Below are 18,458 nucleotides of genomic sequence, written 5' to 3'. Positions count from 1 at the left end.
CCCAGCACTGTGTCTCTGTCCAGCCTGGGATCAGTCACTGTGGCCTCAGGGCCAGAAGGGATCACTGGTGCCACCTAGTCTAGGCCCTGGAGTCCTTGCCTGTTTACTGGGGACCCACCCAGAAAAGGACTTTTTTCCTTATTCAGGACATTTTTTAACTATAAGAAAAAGACAACTCTAGTGATTTAAGGGAGAAAAAATGGAGGGAGATTATGTGTACACCTGCTCAAGAAATCACAGGCTGTGTGAGTGCGGATAGCTAGGTATTAGTAAAGGAGGAGAGCAAGGGGGTCATACTATTCAGCATAAGCAACTCGGGAGCATGGGCTTGCTTCACTAGGAAGCTACAGCTTCACACACACCCCAGGGCATCCTGGCCCCCAGGACCTAATCAGCCCAGGTCCTCAGGAAGGATCATGGGGAGGTTTGCGAAAGGGGGTGGGGGGGGGGCGATAGAGAAACAGCAGGAGAAATTCCTCTGCTGGGCACATCCCAGCACAAGTCAAGATGGTAACCACAGAGGCCGGTCAGTCTAGCCTGGGAAGAGGATCGGATTGGATAAGGGACACAGACCCCAGAAGACCTAGGAAATGGATTGGTTGGAGGGTGGGACCAGCCCAAGCTCATGAAAGTTTGGAAAGTTGATTGGTTAGTTTGAAGGAGCACCTGGTCAATTCCAAGCCTGAGATAATATAATCGAACTAAGAAGTATTCTCTCTCTCTCTCTCTCTCTCTCTCTCTCTCTCTCTCTCGCTGGTGACATGCAGTTGCCCCATTACCTCGCCACTTTGCAGTAGCCATGTGGGTCTAGCAGCCGCCTCGGGCCTGCAGCAGACCACACCTCCTGCAAAGGACTGAGCTTAACATGGCACAGAATCTCTGGGCACTGGTCTTTCCTCTGGGCCTGGTGAAGACTAGGCTGCACTTTGCCACAGTGGGATGAACGGAGATGTGACATTGGGTACCTAGGGGCAGCCCTCTCTTTCCACCCAAAATAAATCTTACCATGCCCCAATCGCCCATACATGGGTCCCTGGCATGCCTTTCTTGGCATTCTGAGAAAGAACATGATTTCCACTGGCAAGAAATCCCGGGGATCAAGCTTGTTCCAGATCTGTCTGAGTTCAGGAACTATCAGCACCCACCCCCTTCTCTCAGCTTTCCCTCCCCGTGTGTTGGCTTCATGCTTGGGCAACACTCTCCCCACAGTGACCGACAGCAGTTCCAGTCTCCATCATTACTGCTGTCCCTTCCCTACAGTTCCAGTCCAGACCCTGGGCCATCCATGAGCCAATTTCTGGCACTTCTCTGACGGGGCAGGCTTGTCACAGGCCTAGAGGTTGGGTTAGCCCTCCCTTTACCACAGGAAGGTGAGTTAAAGATGAGCATCTTCCCTAAAGCACCTATTTCAGTCTGCTGAAAGGGAAGAGGGGATTGACACCAGTCAGGCAAAGCCAATAGCTCCAGTAAGAGAGGAGGTGCTGTGACAAGGAGTTGTCTACTCACCTCTAAGAGCAGATCCAGTTCTTAGAATTTATCCTAAGCAGATAATGGGACAGACATGCAAAATATACGTGTGCATGCATGACGTTCCTTGAAAAGTTGCTTATTATAGTGAAAAACTGAAAAGTCTTTAAAAAGAGAATTGTTTAAATAAGTTACTGACACCCAAATACTATGCAAACATCAAAATGATGATGTAATCTGTAATCATTAATTTTGAGATTTCCAGACATATTACAGGTTACAAAAATCATTTGTGTTAAGATTACAATTTTGAAAAGTTATTTATCAGTTTTATTCTACATGAATAAAGAGCTGCTCAACAGTTTTCTAAATATTGCATTATGGTGTTCATTGCTTCATGGTGGACTTTGGGTAATTTTTACAAGCTTTTTACTTTCGTGAATTTTTACCATACACATGTATATTTTTACAATTGGAAACAGTACGATTATTTATTCTTTCAGAGAACGCTAATGTAAGACTCTCAGCATGGTCAAGCCCACTTCTGCCTTTAAAATCTGTATGTTCTCAAGGAGCAAGTTGGCTAGCAGGGGCTGAAGGCATGGCCTGGAATGCCTTGTTCCTATAAGGTACTGCCTCCTGTCCTTGTCACGGTCACCTGGGAGGCCTGGTTTTGGGCCTGGCTTAAACTTTCCCAGCAGTCCCGTGCTCATGGTGTCTGGGTGAGGTGGCCCAGCATTTCAAGTCATCCTCTGATTTGCCCTCCAATCTTTAGGTGCTGCCCATCTCTCTGAATGCTAGGACAGAACATTTCCTTCCCTCCCTCCCTCCCTCCCTCCCTCCCTCCCTCCCTCCCTCCCTTCTTCCCTCCCTCCCCTCTCCCTGTCTCCTGAAGCAAAGCCTCTGCCTGCTGCTCTCCTGGCTGGGCACGTGTATGTTCAGCTTGTCTGCACCAGAAGCAGCATGAGGGTCTGGGCTGTGGTCCTGGAAGCAAGAGTTCTTCTTAATTTTACCATTGAATTGCTTTGTGAAGTAAGAGGTGTTCTGCTTTCATTTCTTCTGTCACTGCTACTGACTCATTTGTCCCCAAGTCAAGAGGACCTTTGTTGCTACGCATCAGTCAAACATAAGTAAAGCTGTAGCTTAAGTTCAGTAAAGCCTTTCTGAGCAGCTGAGCTCACTTCTCAGTTGGTACATTCCAAGATTTTGCCATTTTCCAGCCTACATGTCAACAAGGTTATTAAAGGAAAAGTGTGCATCAGTTTTCAAATGAAAGCTGGAAGTACAAAGGTGTTCACCTTGAGTCTCAGCATGAGGCATATTTGCCACGTTTCCCCCTAAACTCCAGCATGTAGACGCCCTCTTGTGTGCACTGTCCCTCACCTTGAACAGAGTGGAGGTCACAGAAGGAGTACATTTTCTTTCCAGCTGGGCTGGTTGGGTAATCACAGTTTTAGCAAAGACAATCCCTAACATCTGTAGAGAGCATTCCCCACCCGCTGCCAGGGTGCTCTCATAAGCCACTAAGACCAGATCTTAGCAAGTTACTGCCCTGCTTAGAAACCTCTGCTGAGTCTCCATTGCTCCTGTGATAAAGTCCAACGTCCTTAGCCAGCATTTCAAGGGCTTCCCCCTTTAACCACAACCTCCCTCTCCTTTCCTTCCTCCCTCCACTCCCCTCTGTCTGGGAGACCTCCACACCCCCCACCCCCAGGCCTGACCCCCATAGCAGCATGTGTGCTCTTCTTACCACACTGACCCTGTCTCTGCCCTTTATTAAAGTACTAGAGGACTGGTGCACAAAAATTTGTGTACTGGCGGGGGGTGGGGGGGTGGGGGGGATGTCCCTCAGCCCCACTTGTGCCCTCTCACAGTCTGGGACCCCTTGGGAGATAACGACCTGCTGGCTTAGGCCCCCTCCTGGGTGGCAGAGGGCAGGCCTAATCCCTAGGTGCAGCCCCTGGTCGGGCTCAGAGCAGGGCTGATTGGGGAGTTGGGGCGCCTCCCCCTGTCATGCACAGAGCAGGGAGGATTGGGAGGTTGTGATGCCACCCTCAGTCACGCTCAGGGTAGGGCCAATTGGGGGGTTGGGGTGCCTCCCCCTGTCACACTCAAGGCAGGGTTCATGGGGAGGTTGCAGCACCACCCCCTGTCACGCACAGAGAAGGATGGATCAGGGGGTTGTGGTGCCACCCATGTCACATACAGAGCCAGCTGATCAGGGGGTTGGGGCGCTGCCCCCTGACATGCACAGAGCAGTACCCATCAGGGGGGTTGGGGCTCTGTACCTTGTCACACACAGGGCAGGGCTCATCAGGGGGTTGGGGAGGTCCCCCCTGTCATGCACAGAGCAGGGCCGATCAGGAGGTTGTGATGCCACCCTCAGTCACACTCAGGGTAGGGCCGATTGGGGGGTTGGGGCACCGCCCCCGTCACCCTCCAGGCAGGGTCGATGGGAGGTTGGGGCGCTGCCCCCTGTCACCCACAGAGCAGGGCCGATCAGAGGCTTGGGGCACTCCCCCCTGTCACACTCAGGGCAGGGCCGATGGGGAGGTTGCGGTTCCCCCCCGTCACACACAGAGCAGGGCCCATGGGGGGGTTGGGGCGCCACACCCTGTCACACACAGAGCAGGGCCGATCAGGGGGTTGGGAAGCCTTCCCCTGTCACGAACAGAGCAGGGCAGATAGGGAGGTTGTGGTCCTGCCCCCTGTCACACACAGAGCCTCAGGGAGATCAGGGGGTTTGGGCACTGCCCCCTGTCATGCTGATCCTGGTGCCGGGAGACCTCGCGGCTCCGCTGATCCCGGTGCTGGGAGGCATATTACCCTTTTACTATATAGGATAGAGGCCTGGTGCACGGGTGGGGGCCGGCTGGTTTTCCCTGAAGGGTGTCCTGGATCAGGGTGGGGGTCCCCACTGAGGTGCCTGGCCAGTCTGGGTGAGGGGCTGAGGGCCGTTTTCAGGCTGGCGGGTGCCTGAAGCTCCCAATTGCTCCTTTTTTTTTTTTTTTTAATTCTTGGATTTATTTACTTCTATGGCTGTCACTGGAGCTGAGAGCCGGCTTTAGCTCAGACCTCGGCTGCTGAAAGTAGGTTTCTGGACTTTGTTTACCTTTTGTATTTGAAACACTGTTTCAACTCCAGCTCTGAGATCCCGGCTAACTGAAAGCTGGTTTCTGGAGTTTTATTTAGCTTCTATATTTGTAACAATGTTTCTTAGAGAGCATCTCAGAGTCCAGCAGCAGCAGGAGCGGAACCTTAGCTTCCTCCGTCACTGGAGCAAGCAAGCCTCCCTGTTCGTGTCAGTTGCCTGGCTGCCGGCCGCCATCTTGGCTGGCAGTTAATTTGCCTATTTCCCTGATTAGCCAATGGGAAGGGTAGTGGAGGTACAGCTAATTATCATGTTTCTCTTTTATTAGATAGGATAGTTGACAAAAACCATATATATTTAAGGTATATAATGTGGTGTTTTGATACACATAATCTTTGTGAAATGCTTAAGAAAATCAAACTATTTAACATTTCCATCAGCTTAATTACTTTTTTTGTGCGTGGTAAGAACACCCAAGATCTACTGTCTTAGCAAATTTTGAGTATACAACACAGTATTATTAATTACTAGAGGCCCGGGGCATGAAATTCATACATGGGGGGAGTGTCCCCTCAGCCCAGCCTGCACCATCTCCAATCCGGGACACTCCGGGGGATGTCTTACTGACCGGCAGTTGGACATCCCTCTCACTATCCTGGACCACTGGCTCCTAATTGCTCACCTGCGTGCCTGCCTGTTCACCCCTAACTGTGCCCCCCTACTGGCCTGATCACCCCTCACTGTCTCTGCATGCTAGCCTGATCACTGCTAACTGATGCCCCCCCACCCCCCACCGGCCTGGTCGCCCCATGCAGCCTGTTTGTTCAGTCATTTGGTCATCCCTCACTAACCCTCCTGCTGGCCTGGTCCTAGGCAGCCAAGGGCATGAGGGCATGAGGGCATGAGGGTTAATTGGCATATTACCTCTTTATTATATAGGATAGTGGCTGCTAAGGGCAGGGGGCAGGGAAGTGGGGAGATGTCACAATTTTATTCATTCAGGATGACTAAATCCTAGAGATCTGGTGTGCAGCCTGGTGACCAATCAGTTTTAATTGTTTGTCTTCTCCACTGGCCCCTGCACCCTCTGGGGGAGCAGGTCCCACGTCTGGCTAAGCATCCAGATCTGCTGGGCAGCTTGATACAAATACAACATTCCTGACCCTCACACCAGGCCCACGGCATTAGAAACATGGGAGTGGAGCCAGGGATGCTTACATTAAAATACTGTTCCAGGTGACGGTGGTCAGCAGGCAGGCTGGTAGCCGCTGCCCCAGGGCGAGCCCTCGCGTGCAGTGGGCCCATCGAGTGACAGCGGGCTGGAAGGAGGCAGAGCTGAGGAATGCAGAGGCCTCACTGCAGGCCAGGTCCTGCTCGGGGAGCTCTTCTGTCTGCTACTTAACCTCAGCCACGGGGAAGAGAGATGGCAGGATGCCCATCACCACAGACAGGAAACCACAGATGAGGAAGCCACAGCTCAGTCCCATGTAACAGGACCAGCTCTGTGGTCTCTTTAGGCTCCTATTCTTTTTTAAATATATTTTTATTGACTTCAGAGAGGAAGGGAGAGAAAAAGAGAGTTAGAAGCATCAATGATGAGAGACAATCATTGATTGGATGCTTCCTGCATGCCCTACCCCTGCACCCTCTCTCCCCCCTCCATAGGAATCAACCCAGAAATTCGGGCATATGCCCTGACCTGCAATTGAACTGTGACCTTCTGGGTCATAGATTGATGCTCAACCACTGGACCGCACCCGTTGGGCCCTATTCATTTTACTTAATTCATGTTAATTAAATGCCAGTTAAAATAAATTAACATCTTGTTTTAGGAACCTGTAAGACCTAGCCTCTCTGCTCATCTTTCTCAGAAACTGAGAAAGATGCCTCTTCCTTCATCTCTCCCCGTCTCGGGCCATCTCCCCTCTAATCCACTTTCCCAACTGCTGACAAGTGATCATTTAAGCCTGAAAGTCTGCCAAAGCCATTCTGCTTATGGTACCTGTGGCCACATATAAGCTTTTCATTTTCACACAGACAGCTATGTCTGTCTTTCCTCTATGTCTTTGAGCTTTGCAGACTTACAATGGGTGTCTAGGCAGGTCTTCCCTGCCCTCTAGACTTTTAATGCAAATGGCAATCCAGGGGTTAAACTTTAAAATGTGTAAAGAGTTTGTACACACTGACATAGAAAGACAACCTTAGACAAAAATGGCACTAGGGCTTCATGAGCAATTCACAGATGAAGAAATTAAACGAATGAACAAACAAATGAAAAGAAACCTCATCACTGGAGGTCAAAGAAAGGAAGTGATGTCTACACCCCTTGACTAGAAGAAATTGAGAATGGCTGTCACCCGTACGGCTGGCAGTGAGGCAGGGAGAAGGGAACTCATGAACTGCTGGTTCCAGAGGGAATTTCACAAGCCTTTCTGGAAAGCATTCCAGAAATATTTTAAAAGTGGAAAAGGCAATGCTGTTTGTTCTCATCCTCCGTTCCTGGGGATCTACTTCCCAGCACAAAACCACTAGCGTAAAGGACCTGTGAACAAGACTATTTACTGCTGAATTGTTCCAATAGCAAACACCTGGACATTGAGTGACTGTCTGTCTCAGAAAGAATTGCTGAGGAAATTATTAGGAAAAGATTTATTAGGAAACACCCGCAGCAGAGTGACACACGATCCATGAGAAATGTGAAGTACAGCTGCACTGACCTGAAGCTGCAGGAGGTGCAGCTGAGTGAGTAAACCAAGATGCAGAGTGTATGATACAATGATCCTACTTTGTAAAATGCTTCCACACACACACCCACATGAAGCCCTTTAGATGCACAGTTTACGTGATGTGTTTTAGTGTGAGTGAGTATGTGAGCACAGAGAAACCTGCATGAGGACCCATAGTGGGCTATTAACATGTGTTAGGGGATGCCGGGGTTGCTGATGATAGAGAAGAAAGGGGCCCTAGCTTGTTTGGCTCAGTGGATAGAGCGTTGGCCTGCAGACTGAAGGGTCCCAGTTTGATTCCAGTCAAGGGCACATACTGGATTGCAGGCTTGATCCCCAGTGAGAGGCATGCAGGAGGCAGCCAATCAACGATTCTCTCTCATCTTTGTTTCTATCTCGCTCTTCCTCTCCCTTCCTCTTTGAAATCAATTAAAATCTCTCTATATAAAGCTTAAGCGACTATTACAACCGAATGTCTAGAACAACTGGTCGCTATGATGCACACTGACCACCACGGGGAAGACACTCAATGAAGGATCTGCCCCCTGGTGGTCAGTGTGCTCCCACAGCCATCCTCCCGTGGTCCCTCCCCACAGCCAATGCTCTGGGCACAGGAGAATCTGGGTCCGGGAAGTCTGTAGGAAGAGAGTGCCCAGATGCTGGTCAAGGCAGAGTAGCAGCTCAGAGGGGGCAGAAGGGGCAAGGCAGCAGCCTAACTGCAAAGACGTAAAGTAAACACCACCGCCATCTTATCTCTGCCACCACACCCTGCCACTCGCCCTCTTGCCCTTGTTAGCCACTTCTAGCTCAGCCCACACCTTTCTGGGCTCCCAACCACTGATTGGCTAGCACTTCTATGGTGGTGTGCCACCATTGGCAGAGCCAGCTACCTATCATGCTTGGGGTTGGAGCCCTGAGAAAATGTGTGGCTGAGGTAGGAGAGAGATGACCTGTCTGTCAGCAACTCCCACCCAGGGAGAGTGAGGCTGCTGGAGCACAGACAGGGAAGTAGAACTGTATTTCCACCCCAGAGCTTAGCCGGTGTACAGGCCATTATGTGTAGTAGAGCTCAGGAAGTATGTCTCAGCGCTGCGGCTGATGCAATGGTGTGAGCACACTCCACCATGACATGCTTCCTCGGCACACCAGGAAGTAGCAATGCCCGCCTGAACTAACTCCTAGAGCCACATGCATAGTACCCCAGCCTTTCAGCCATTGGTTGCCTATAGCAATGTGTCTCCCTCTGATTGGTCCCCTCATGCTATATATACCCCTGTAGTTCCTCAATTAAACGGATCTGCGTCAATGAACCTGGTCCCCGGGGTCGTGCATGCAGACGCCCTAGCGCGTTGGGGCCCCGTCGTCCTCACCCCCGAGGGATCCCCTGCTTCAATTATGAGGTGCTCTGTCTGTGGTCTTAGCTTGCTGCTACCTCAGCACATATACACAACTAGATTGGGGCCTGCTGGACAACCTCCCTCAGTTCCTCCCACCCCTCATGCACCAATTTGTGCACCCGGCCTCTAGTATATATTAAAAAAAGAGAGAGAAAAGAAAGGGAGGGAGATAGCCAAGACAAAGGAGAAAAGGTTAATAGTAAACTGTAATAAAATCACATCAGCATGTATGATATGACCATACTTATGAACTTCTATAAATTCTATACATGTATGTATGTGTATTACAAAATCTGACAAAATTTAGAAATGCAGAGCTAATCAGCTCATTCTTCCCAAAACCTGCCATGGCTTCCTGTGCCCCTGTGGGTCCATCCAGAATCTCAGCCTGGGCTCCGGAAACCCCTGCCCAGCTCCCCGCCCTCCTCCAGAGCACCTCCCCTCCTCCTCTGTGTCATGGGCACACATTTCCCCAGGACCCCAGGCCCTGCCCTGCAGCTCTGCTCCTCTAGCTCTTCACATAAGCTGCTCTTCTCTGCCAAGAGCATCCCTTCGTACCCATTTTCCTGGATGACTCTTGCTCACTTTTACAGGCCTCAGCTTCAACAGCAGTTTCTCAGGGGATTTTTCATGACCCCCAGATGTGGTTAGGCACCTTGATATATATTCCCAGTGATGCTTTGTCCTTGCTACTATTCCATTTTACTATTAGCCACTTTTTTTTAAAAAAAAAAACAACTTTGCACACATTTCCCCAGCTGCTGTTTACTGTTTGCTGTTTCTTTATTGTATGCAGATTGGATAAGGGCCCATAGCAGGGTCCTGAGTGTTGCATCCTGGCTCTGGTAACTGTGGTGACCAAGAACCACCTCTCTAGCCCTCTTGCCACCCATGGCTGTCTCAGCCATGACGAGCTCTTCCAGTTTTCCAGGGGGAGCAGTTTATACCCCCAGATGGCATCCCTAGCCTGTCTCAGAGTATCAGCCACCTCACCCCCTGTACCTGAGGCCATCTGGGTTCCGGGGCCGCCCAGGGCTCCCCACTCCGCTCCTTTCCCCTAGTGCGGAATCCCTGGGCAGAGGAGCCCTAGTGGCTGCTGGAATCCCTCCTGTCCTGTGACCATGACCTGGGCCTGAGAGGAGCTGCAGTGAGGGTGGCTTGAAATTCCAGAACATGTCTGGGGACAACTGGAGCGGGCATTGCTATTGCAGCTGAGAACTAACCAAGACGGGGAATTAGCACAAGGCACACACCAGCGAGGGCACCACAAACGTGTACTGAGTATTATCTTGTTTTCACTGCTTATTTCTAATTAAGCATGTTTATGAAAAAAAGCAACTCAAATCATATAAAGAGAAAATAAATTAGTTCCTTTTCTTTTCAAACCATATCTTCTCTTTATAGTAATTGCTTTATTTCTGTAAGTGGTTTCATTTTTGTCTTCACACACAGGGGAGACAGGAAGCAAAGATTATATGACTGTTTTCCCAAAAGACTCAGGAAGCCAGATTCCCATCAAGATCATTGCCCTCCGGCAGCTTGGAGAAGGCAGTCAGCCTTCACAAGGAGAAGGAAAGGTGGAAATAAGCTGCACTGCGTGGATCTGTGGAGCGGGGGGAGTGCTAGTTCCAGCAGCTTTTATATTAAACCCCCGGAGCTTCCTACCCCATTGGCAGTCACCCTCCTCCTGCAGGGAGGACGCCTTGGGCAGGAACCTCCATGAGCACGGGAAGGACTCGCATGTAAATGGGAGAGCAAACTGAGTGTCCTGCTCAGTAAGTGGACAGGACGGAAGCACCCGTTTATCTCCCAGAAAGTGCCCCTGGCTTGTTGTCTGTGAAGGGGAGGAGGCAGGAGGCTGTCAGCCCACAGTGTTTGCCTCCTGCGGCTTCTCCTCAGGGCGGTCCAGCATCCGCAGTCTCTCCTCCAGTCTCCGCTTCCATCCTTCTCTGAGCCTGAGGGAAGAAACAGAACACTGGGCTGAGTGCATTGGCCTCCATGCCTGCCGTCCCACGCTGGTGGCTTTTTTCCTTGTAAAAGAACATTATTAAGAGAAACATACGACTTTTACAAATTAGTGAAGGAAAAAATGAATAGACAAGTGAGCAAAGCCTCTGAATATATAATTTCCCCCCAAAGTGTATTCCTTCCTGTGTGGATTCAATGTGATCTCAATCAACGCCCAACTTTTGTAGATAAGAATAAGCAGATACTAAATTTTGTATGAAAGGCAAAAGAAATAGGTTAGCGAAAACAATTCTGAAGAAAAAGAAAGTTGGAGGGCTCACACTGCATGATTTTGAGACTTAATATAAGGCTACCACCATCAAGACAGCATGGCGTTGGTGAAGATCTATTGCAAATAGATCAATGGATTTAAATAGAGAACCCAGAAATGAATATACAGAAATATGGCCAATTGCTTACAAATGGGGCTAGGACATCATACATCCATATTCAAAAGAAATTATGGACTTTGATCCATATCTCACATCTTATATAAAAATAATCATAGATCTAATGTCACTGTAAGACTAAGAATTTTAGAAAAACACCCCAAAAAGGATTTCTTTATTTCATCCCTTGGGACTAGGAAGAATTCTTAGATACAACACAAAAGGTACGAGTCATTAAAAAAAAAAAAAAGGAAGATTTGGGACTTAAATTCACTCTGTGAAAGATACTGTAAAGAAAATAAAAGACAAGCCACAAATAGAGAGAAGATATTTAAAAATCACATATTCATGGACTTGGTTCCAGAATATATAAAATTCCATCAGTGAGATGGAAATAAATGACTAAACATATAACTGGTAACAAATTTGAACAGACATTTTACCAAAGAATTTATGTGGATGACAAACAAGCCTATAAAGATGCTCAACATAATTAGAAAGATGCGAATTAAAACCACAAGGAGATACCACCCACCTCATAGAATGATCAAAACAAACAACCAACCAAACAAACACCAAAAACCCACCAGGAAAAACACACAAAAAAGAAAAATATGAAAACCAAACAAAAACTCTTGCCCTAGCATGTTTTTCTCAGTGGTTAGAGCATTGGCCCTTGGAATGAAGGATCATGAGATTGATTCCACTCAAGGGCATGTATCCTGGTTGGGGTGAGTGTGGGAGGCAATCAATTGGTGTGTCTCTCTCACATTGATGTTTCTCTCCCTCTGTCTCACACCTGCTCTTCTCTCTAAAAATCAATGGAAAAATATCCCTGGGTAAGGATTAACAACAAAACAAAAAATTCTCATAATGAAAGTCAAAACAGGTGTTGTCAGGACCCCACGAAGGTCAGGGGTTGCCACTATGATGAGGGCAAAACAAATACCACCCCCAAGCAGTACAGCTGTACTGCCTATGGAAGCTGCAGAGATTCAAGACTGGAAGACCACAGAGATAAAAAATCTTCCAATCCAGTGCCATCTGTTGGAAAATAGTAGAAAGACCTCTTCAGAGATAAATGTGTAAGCAAAGGACAGCAAGTACCATGAAGAACCACAGTAACAGAGATGACCAGAAAGGAAATGAAAAATTCCCAGAAAGCAGATTGGAACACATGGAAATATGTGATATAAATGATGGAGATTTCAATATTGCAGTTCTGAAAATACTCAAAAAGATGCAAGAAAATATCAACAGGGAATTCAGTGCACTCAGAAAACAAATCAATAAATAAAATGAGTACTTCACCAAAGAGATTGGAATTTTAAAAATTAATTGATCAGAAATTCTGGAAATAAAGAGTGCAATTAAAGAGATAGAGAGTAACCTACTATGTATAGAAAACAGAAGCAACAAAATGGAGGAAATAATTAGTAATATCCAAGATATGAAGCAAGGAATGATGCAGAGGGAAGAAGAGAGAGACCTGAGCATAAAGAAAAATTAAAGAGCTCTACAGGAGCTATCTGGCTCCATCAGAAAAGGCAATATTAGAAGTATAGGCGTTGTGGAGGAGAGAGGGAGCAAGGAATGGAGAGTCTATTAAAACAAATAGTGGGTGAGAACTTCCCAAAACTATAGAAAGACTAGATCCTTGAATCCAAGAAGTAATCAGAACACCTAGTTACATCAATCCAAACAGGCCCTCTCCAAGGCATTTGGTATTACAGCTGTTAAAATTAATGACAAAGAAAAAATTATCAAGGCAGCCACGGAAAAGAAGGAAGTTGACCTACAAAGGAAAACTCACCAGAATTTCATCCAACTTCTCAGCAGAAACTCTACATGCCAGATGAAAGTGGTACCAAATATTTAAATATCTGAAAGAGAGAAATTACCAGCCACAAATAATATATCTAGCAAAATTATCCTTTAAATATGAAGGAGAAATAAAAATGTTCCCAGACATACAGAAGCTGAGGGATTTTATCACCAGAAAAGCTCAATTGCAGGAAATACGCAAGGAGTTATTCTACTTGAAACAAAGACCATAAAGTCACAACACTATAAGTAAGATCCCAAAAACTTACAACATAAACAGGGAGAATTTGTGACAACAAAAATATAAAAGAGGAGGGGGGAAAGGTCTGAAGTGGCTAAGAAAGATGAAGATCAGATGCACTAAAAAATGAAAATAAAAAAACAAATTATGGGATATATACAACTCAATTTTTTATAAATCTAACTAGAGGCCCGGTGCATGACATTTGTGAACTTGGGGGGTGGAAGATCTTAGCCTGGCCTGCGCCCTTTAGCAGTCTTGGAGCCTTTGGGGGATATTTGACTGATGGTGGGGAGTGGGCCTAAGCTTCAGTTGGACATCCCGTGGAGGCAGAAAAGGCTCCCGCCACTGCCACTGTACTAGCCAGCTGTCAGCCCTTGTGTGGCTGAGGGGTGCTCCCCCTGTGGGAGTACATTGACCACTAGGGGGCAGCTCCTGCATTGAGCGTCTGCCCCCTGGTGGTCAGTGTACATCATAGTGACTGGTTGTTCCACCATTTGGTTGATTTGCATATTACTCTTTTATTATATAGGATGGTAACCACACACAGAAATCCCCAAGCCAGGACATATAGCTTAAAGAGGAAACAGAGCAAAGATGTATGGAATATGATCAAACAAAAACAACAGAAACATAAAGGAAAAGGAACAATGAAGGCCCAGAATTACCAGAAAACAAAAGATAAAATGACTATAGGAAATCCTCATCCTATCTAATAATAGACAAACATGGTAATTGACCATACCTTCACTATGCCTCCCATTGGCTAATCAGCATGATAAGCAAATTAACCACCAACAAAGATTGCGGCTAATTTGCATACAGCAGGCAGGGCAGGACAATGCAGCCGCCAATGCAAGCCACCATCCTGGGCTGCAGGCTGTCCTCAGAAACCGTGGAAGCTACCCAGAAGCCGGTGATCAGTGGGAGATGGGAGTCCCCTGCCCAGGCCTGATGCCTGGGCCAGAGGCATCAGGCCTGGGTGGGGGGCGGAGACAGTGATCAAGGGAAGATGGGGGTCCCCTGACTAGGTTTGACACCTCTGGCGGAGGCGTCAATCCTGGGCAAGCGGCCGATCTAACTATGAGAGAGTGATGGGGGTCGACACCTCTGACTGAGGTGTTAGGCCTGGGAGAGGGCGGAGCTGATGATCGGGGGGAGATGGGCCAGAGGCGTCAGGCCTAGGGCGGGGTGGGGGTCGGGGGGCAAGCCAGTGATTGGTGTGAACTATAGAGGAAACATCTTTTCTGACCACTCATTGGTTAAGCTCCCTGTATGCCACTGGTAATATTCTTAAACTTGGGTAATAAGAATCCAAAAAGGTTATCTAGGGTTTTTCACCACACTCCTGGTGAAAAAAACGAAGGTCCACTGCTGAAGGGCTAAGAAATGTCATACCCTGCCCTAGCTGGTTTGGCTCAGTGGATAATGCCTTGGCCTGCCAGTGGCAGGGCCTGGGTTCAATTCTGACCAAGGGCATGTACCTAGGTTGCAGGCTCCTCCCTGGCCAGGGCCCAGGGCAGGGCTCATGCAGGCGGCAACCAATCAAAGTGTTCCTCTCACTTTGATGTTTCTCTCTGTCTTTCCCTTTCTCTTCCACATTCTCTAAAAATCAATGGAAACATATCCTCAGGTGAGGATAAAAAAAAATAATAAAGAAATTATTATTATATGAAAGACACATCTTGAAAATGCCTGAAGAAAGTTGTCATTTTTTCATGGTGAAGGGACTGGAGTCCATGTTGATGAAAAACCCTTGGTGTCTGTGGTGACTGGCAGTGGCTGCAACAGCACAGTGATGGGGCTGGTGCCTTCCCCTGATCAGCCCGCTCACCTCCCACAAAGGGAGGCCAGACTGCGGCTTAGGCCCTATCCCCAAGGGGAGCAGAGTGCGGGCATAAGCCGTCACTAGGACATCCCCTGAGGGCTCCCAGTATGCGAGAGGGGGCAGGCTGGGCTGAAGGACACCCCCCACCCCAGTGCACGAATTTCGTGCACCGGGCCCCTAGTTCATTAATAATTAGCCTAAATGGAAATGGTCTGAATTCATCAATAAAGAGGCACAGAGTAGAGAGTGGAGAAAAAACAAAACCCAACCATGTGCTGCCAATAAGAGACACATCTAAACTGCAAAGTCAAAGGTAGATTCAAAGCAAAAGGGTGGAAAATGGCTCTGCAAGCAAACAACATCCACAGAAAAGCAAGTGTAGCCATCTTTACAATTGACAAAATAGACTTTAAGAAACAAAGATAACATGTGACAAAGATGGATACTTTATAATGATAAAGGGAACACTACATCAATAAGACATAGCACTTCTTAATATATATGCACCCAACCAGCGAGCACCGAAATATATAAAAAACTATTCACAGAACTAAAGGGAGAAACAGATCAAAACACAATGATAATTGGGGACCTTAGTACTCCATTGACAGCTCTAGACAGATCAACCAAACATAAAATCAATAAAGAGATATTGGCCTTAAATGAAACACTGGACCAAATGGACATAATTGACATTTACAGAACCTTGCATCCCATAAAATCAGATGATGCATTCTTTTCCAGTGCACGTGGGACAGCCTCAAGGATAGACCATATGTTGGTCACAAAATTAGCATCAACAAATTCAAGAAGATTGAAATTATACCAAACATAGTCTCTGACCATAATGACTTGACATTAGAAATCAACTACAGCCGAAACCGGTTTGGCTCAGTGGATTGAGCATCGGCCTGCGAACTGAAAGGTCCCAGGTTCGATTCCGGTCAAGGGCATGTACCTGGGTTGCGGGCACATCCCCACTAGGAGATGTGCAGGAGGCAGCTGATCGATGTTTCTCTCTCATCGATGTTTCTAACTCTCTATCTCTCTCCCTTCCTCTCTGTAAAAAATCAATAAAAATATATTTAAAAAAAAAGAAATCAACTGCAAAAAGGACATAAAGAAACCCACAAATATGTGAAGATTAAACTACATATTACTGAAAAAACGGCTGGATCAAAGAAGAAATAAAAGGCGAGTTCAAAAGATATATAGAGCCAATGAGAATGACATTACAAGATATCCAAACCTCTGGGATGCAGTGACAGCAGTAATAAGAGGGAAGTTTATATCATTACAGGCCTATCTGGGTTGGTGGCAGAGCTCCTGTCTGGGTGTGGAGATAGGTTATTTACCCTCAGGGGCTAAGAAAGGTTTTTATAAGTTCATGTTGACTCAGCACATGCGAATTACACTTGTTTTCAGCTCGGCATGCTCACAAACATGGAGGCACGGTGCCTTGCTGACTAGCAGAAGGCCCAGCCGCCACTCCTCTTGTGAGTGGACATCTCGGCAAACAGACCACTTGGCTGGGCTGATCCTATTTTAGGGAGAGAAAACATAGACAGTCCCTGAAAAACTGAGCTGATTCGTGGGCTGCAAGGCTCTGCACATGTGTGGGCAGGTGCTGCTCCTTGTCCTCAGAGCAATGTTGACACATGTGACACATGTTTTCTCACATAAGTACATGTTCCCCTCTGACTGAACTCCTTTGGCTAGAACACAAGTTCATTTGCCCATGAGGGAAAGACCACACCAGCCTTCCCGCACAGATCTTAATATGTGTAACCCCGGGCGTGGGATCTTCCACATTCACACTTACCTGTTGCCACAATTCTGAAATTAGTATAATCTCATGTGCTGGGGATGGTAACAGGAAAGATATTTTTTAGTTCATCCAGATATAAACAACAGAACCTCATTGTTATTTATATAATACCTAGAGGCCCAGAGCACGATATTCATGCATGGGTACAGTCCCTAGGCCTGGACTGCGATCTGGGCATCTTCCCCAGCTGCCCGCAGCTGGCCCGGCCCCTGCACCCCACTGCCCTATTAGCCATTGAGCGGTTGGAGCCTGCATGCCAGGGAGAGAAACTGAGTGGTCGGCTGTTTCTGCCCGATCGCCAGCCTTGCCCCTGCCATGGGTTGCTTTTTGTGTGTGGGGCAATCTGTGAGGTCCTTGGCCTGGCAGCGCCCACATCCCCCGCTACCCACCCCCAGTTTCCCATTTGCCAATGGGCGATGGGAGCCTGCCGGCTGGGGAAAGAAACCGAGAGGTGTTCAGTGAGCCTCATAGTGACTGGTTGAGTGGTCGTTCTGGTTGTTCCACCATTAGGGTCAATATGCATATTACCCTTTTATTATATAGGATGCCCATTTTATCTACAAGTCATTGGTTCCCAATGGGGTGACTATGCCTTCCAGGGCACATTTCTTAATGTCGGGAGATAGTAAACAAGAATTCTCTGGTCCTAACTGTCAAATGTGCTGAGGTTGAGAAACACTGATACAGATTGTGGTAAGACTGAATGGGTAGAGGAGTTTGACATGTCTTTAATTTTCTATACTTTATGATATTCCAACATCTTGGAAAGCTTGCTGGCCACAGAAAAAATGCCCATCCAGGACTTGCCCTCTCTTAGAGAGAGCAAAAAGCTTGGCTGCTAAGCATCTAATTCAATCCTGCTCCTATGACCCCAACTACTTGCTTATCTAATTGTCCCATGTGAAGCCATATTTCATCTGTCCCAAATCATCCCACGGCAAGGGACCAGGCAGCTAGGGACCACATCTATAGACTAAATAAATCCACTGGAATTATTCAGCTAACAGTCCCAACCTGATCACCTGCCCTTCCTCGCCTTTCCCATGGAGACCCCAGGAAAGGCTCTGGCTTAGACTTTCCCTTGGGTTCTGTCTTCTGCCACCTGATGAGAAGCTGGTGTTTCTGCTGTGGCTCTGCATGGCCCGTGGTGGCCCCTCCCTGAGCCCTCATTCTTCCTTCTTCTTGGCTGCAGCGACTTTACCACACCACAGCCAGCATTCGCATTCTCAGAACAATGGGTAATGAAATCATCCAGTCTCCCCATCTTCACATCTGGCCTATTTCTGGGGAACCCTACTTTCAAAAGTAGTAGAGAACCCCCCACATACTTCCTCAGGGCGCTCCTTCCCTGACGATCCTCCTCCAGCTCCCGGTAGTAAGTCTGTTTGCTAATTTCTTTTTCCCAGAAGCTTTTGAGCTCGTGACAAGTTTCACAGCAAAAGACTTCTCGTCGGATATATTGGTTGTTCATCCCCTAAAAACAAACAAAAACAAAATAACAAATCTCAGCCCCTCAAATAAAGCCACTCTAATGTGGAGTCATGAAAGATGGGTTTGAATCCAGACATTGCCTTGTATACTTTTAGTGACTCTGAACAAATCACCCAGCCACTGTGAGCCTGTTTCCATAACTGTAAATGTGGATAATAATTGGAAAATA

Source organism: Myotis nattereri, assembly GCF_964212035.1.
Source record: "Myotis nattereri genome assembly, chromosome: 12".
Taxonomy (NCBI): domain Eukaryota; kingdom Metazoa; phylum Chordata; class Mammalia; order Chiroptera; family Vespertilionidae; genus Myotis; species Myotis nattereri.
Note: the sequence above shows the minus strand (reverse complement) of the source record.